This window comes from Plectropomus leopardus, chromosome 1 (genome assembly GCF_026936395.1).
Source record: "Plectropomus leopardus strain MGB_pleo_1.0 chromosome 1, ASM2693639v1, whole genome shotgun sequence".
Lineage (NCBI taxonomy): Eukaryota > Metazoa > Chordata > Actinopteri > Perciformes > Serranidae > Plectropomus > Plectropomus leopardus.
The window spans coordinates 5194163-5198867 of NC_142176.1; the positions used below are offsets into that span (position 1 = coordinate 5194163).

Genomic DNA, 4705 nt, shown 5'->3' on the forward strand with positions numbered 1-4705 from the left:
TAGCCAACAAACAAAAAACAGACACACTGAAAAATATAGGCTGTCTAAAAGCCTGTGAATATTTCAAGGTTTTCTCTGAATGTTGATAACAAGTGTGTGGACTGGAAATAAAAACTGTAATTACCTGGAAAATGTCAGCATTGGTTGCTAAGATACCTTAAAAAAACGTATGTTTATACTTTATTAGTTTTTTACTTTATTATACAGCTGCAAAACGTTTCAAGAAGGATGCACTGCAGACTGGGATCAGGATTAACTGGTAGTTTAACAAAGTGGCTGTACGTGTAATTTACTCCCTTTAGTGTGAGAGGACAGTCCAGTCACCACAAATAAATGCTCAAATTGTGCATTTCTGGACACCATGGATATGTAAGGCTATATCTGTACACTTCATACATGTCATATCAACATTTCTAAAGTGAGTGAGAATTTAGGTTGAATTTGTCATCCACAGGGGACGCGGGTAGTGTGTCATTTAGGTGAGACACCTGCAGAACTACAGACCACTGTTCAAGACCAACAAACAACAAAAACAGTTGTTTTTTTCAGTCATTGCTGCGTCTTCCCATAGCTTTTTAGCCACCAAACACGGCTATTTTTAGCAGGTAAAAGTCAATGTTTGGTCAATCGTAAGAAACTTTTTTATTTATTCATGTATTAAATATCAATTTTTGATCACATGTAAAGTGTAATTTGGTATTAATGTTAACTGCTGTCCATGTAGAGTGACCAAGATATAAAAAATATATACACACATTAAGTAAATAAGATATTGTATATAAAAAATAAAATATAAGGGCTGTCAAAAAATGCATACATTTTAATGAATTAATCACAAAAAATAACATGTTAAAAAAATTAGTTATGTTCCTGAAATCACCCAAACGTAAAGCTTTTAGCAGCAAACCGCAGCTAACACAGCCTGTGATGCTATCACAAACTATTATCAAACTCTTATTTTAACGCTCTTAGCATTAAAATGCAACCTATTGTCTTTGTAGCTTCCATGTTGTTCCCACTTTACTTCCTTAAAGCTCATGAACTCAACAAAGTCAAAAGAATGACTTCCTAACTCAAAGACGACAGACTTCCGCTGTCCTTAAATGTCCAAATCTGACACAGGAGGGACAGGATGTCATACTGTCACATGTATGGCCACTGACTGATGATATTACTGAAACTGACTTTTGGTGTCACACAGTACATGTGCAGCAGATTCCTGGTTGAAAGTCCAGAGTTTGTTTGACCAATCCACTTCCCCTCTTGCCTGACTTTTCAACACCATGCGTACTTTGTCACTGCCCATAGGGTCAAAAAAAAAGACCTCATACGCATCTCATACTGAAGCAGAAGTGCCTCACTGCGTCTGTATCCTACACCAAGAGCTACTGACCAAGCATCAGTTTTTGACGACTGAGAAAGATTGAGAGAAACGTACCTGTAAGAGCCACTTAATCACATATTTCATACTTGGCAAAAATGTTTGAGTTGGTTTATTACAGATTATCTAGGTTCTGATTTATTCAGGTTTACATTACAGTTTCGGTGTGTTATGAGTGGTGCATAGTGGTAGACGTTTGTATTTATATTTGTATTGCCTATAATGTTTCTATTAGAATACAGGCTGGTTCAGTGAGCATGACAAATGCGGACAGGATGACGTCATGCTTAAAAAGAGTCTGCGTAGGTGGGTTTCAAAATATTTTTCTGACCGTGCATTATCATGTTTGTTTTAAAAAAAAATTACATTGCCTGACAGTGCTAAAGGGCAACCCCTTTAAAGAGTAATGCATTTAATGGCATATAATATTCATAAAGCCAATAACATAAACTACAAAGCTAGCAACGTAAATTCTGACAACAAACAACTCACATGAAAAAAAAGGAGAGAAAAAAACGAAGAAAGAAAACAAGGGCAAAGAAACCCCCCAGCAAAACAAAAAAGAGGAAAAAAGAGAAAGACTTAGAAGGATAAATAATTCACAATGGTAAACACACAAAAAAAGAGGACAAGGGAGTTTACGGGCGAGTCAGGCTTCCATCAGATCACTTACTTTGGGTTTCCCACTTACTCCATTTTCACATGTAAAGATCAATTTTATTCAACAGTCTGAAAGACAATTTTTCCAATGCTGCCAGATGACCAAGCGGGCTAGACCACAAATCATGTTATTGAGTTTTGTATTGTTAAACGTGCCTGTAGGACATCAAATTGGTAGTGGACCAGACAAGATTTTGGATGGACTCAGACTGTTGTATTTTTTTTTTCCGCTTTCCAAAACTTCCTCGTTAAAGTTTTTCCTGCCTCACGTGAGTTCATGGATTCACACAAAGGTGCTGAAATATGAGTCAAAACAGAAGCACCTTGCTGAAAATGACTTGTGTGAAAACATGAGCTTATTCTTGAAGTGCCTCTTTAACTATGACCTTGATCATTTTCTAAGCCCAACCAAGTACTTTTCTGAACTTCAGCAAAGCTTATTATCATAAAACACCCATTAAAGATGTTTTGAAAGGCAACGACAAACAACATATTTTGTTTCTCAGCAGCGAAGTTCAGTTTTGACCTTTTGTAGCTGTCAATGTCACAAAATAATTTGAGCCCAATTATCCACCTACTGAGCTTCTCTGAGCTTTCAGTCGATCCTCCTACACAGAGCAGAACATTTTAACAGTGAGGAGGAGAAAAGAGATGCAGCAGGTCCAGGGGAGGCAGTCAAGCCAAAGAGCGCATGATGGGAAACCCCCCTTTCACAATAAGACCTGGACAAACGCTGCTGAATCAGCATGGACCACCAACAGCATCCCAGTGGGACTCTAACCAGAGTTTTCACACCACAAAGACTCAATACAAACCATTTCAACACCTTAAGTCCCTGCACTGGGACTGACTAAGCAGGTTTGGGTTTACTTATCTGTTTTTTCCTGTTTTTATGGGAGTCTGCAGTCACCTCAAACAATAAAAATCTGAATTTATATATACATTTTCAGGTGCAGCTTTGCAGTCCAGGAGGGTTGCAGTTTCATAAATAACACTGAAGCTGAACTAAATGTTGGCCGACCGCATGACTTTCCATATTGATCCGGCGCAGAATTATTTCACCTTGTGCTAAGGAAAATATATGTTTTTTTGCTTCCCCGGTGTTTTCGGGCAGCAGTGAAATGTAGAGTAGATTGTGTTTGGTTTCTCCGGCTCTGACTCAGCGTCTTGATGTGAGGAGATTTAAAAAATAGCACAATCTGGAAGGCATGTCTGCAGAAATGAATAATTAAATTAGAGTGGCGGTGTACAGTTATGATATCACCTTTTTTCTTTACCACAGCACAGTGAAGGTCAGACGGTCTTCGCCCTAGTGTAGCATAATCAAACACGGAGTCTGGAAGACATGTCTTTAAAATGTCTCACAGAGGTGTGGAAATACCACTCACATCACTTTTAATGTCACATTTTAACTGGTTTTAGAAAGCCGTTTTCTTTGCTTTTAGGATTTATCTCCTTTTCATTACTCGCACATATCTCTGACCTAGAAGGGCACTGCTCTATTTCTTCAATTAATAATAATTATATTTCTTTTATTTCTTCCTTTTGAGCGCAATACGGCTCGGGGACATTTTCGCAAAGTTTGAAAAGAGATTTTTAAATGTACTCTAGGTGCTGAAAGTGTTTTAGTGACAAGAAATGGGGAACTAGTGGCATTTTTTTTTCTTCGGCTTTTCTTTTCCAAGTTGCCTTCAAAATGCATTCAAGCAATGCCAGACATGAAAAATTCAGCCGGTTCTCATGTCTAAATGATACCTGCGGTGTATACGCTGCTCCTGTATTCACATTACTCCTGTTTGTACAGCTGAGGGGAGGCAAGGACAGCGGGGACTATATTCTGAAAACTTTTCCCAAAGAATATTAGGTCAGAGGCGGAGGGGGGAGATAAGGAAGTTTGCCACAGGGGATCTGTGAGCCAAAGAACATTTCCTGTCAGGTACAGGAGGAGGAGACTTGCTGAAAATCATACTGTATATGATGCTAGTTGGTTAATGGGGTTTTTTTTGTCAAAAACAGACCAAGTAAACACCATTTAAAGATATTTTAAAAACATATATTTTTGGGGTATAGGCTTTACTTTTGGGTATGTTACCTTAAAGCGCCGTACCATAATGGTAAAAAATGAAAAAAGAAGGTTATTGTAAAACCTGGATCGACACTTCTTTTCTCGTGCTGCATTTAAATTCAGTCGTCTTTCACAAGTTATTAAACCTCTGAACCCTCAGTAAATTGGTTTGACTTCTTTAATAAAAAAAGGGAAAAAGGCAATGAATAACTTAGTATGAAATGCCTGCAAATTGCAAGAAACTGGTAGATTTAGATTTTTTTAAAGCTAGAGAAAAAAGTCCAAAGAAATATATATCGTAATTGTATAATTAAAATTATTTTGTAGAATTATTATAATCTTGAGCATTTTTTTTTCACATTGTTTTCATTTGTTTCTTTGTTTTTATGCTTATTTTCAGCTGATTTTCTTGTATGTTTTACTATTTATTTTGGCTTAAAATTAAAACTGTGTACAGCACTCAAGAAAATTATGTCTTAAATAAAAAATATAATCTTGTAACAGAATTTTGACTAGGCAATTATAATAATTATAAATATAGTTTTCCCTAGCTTTCTGTTCTACCTAATTGTGATTTATTTATTTATTTATTTATTATT

At 36.6% G+C, this 4705-nt stretch overlaps 1 protein-coding gene across 2 annotated transcripts in view; it reads left to right on the top strand.

Moving 5' to 3' along the window:
* Positions 1-4705, top strand: part of tspan4a (tetraspanin 4a) — a 203068-nt gene that overhangs the window by 194732 nt on the left and 3631 nt on the right. The gene's annotated exons all lie outside the window — the stretch shown is intronic.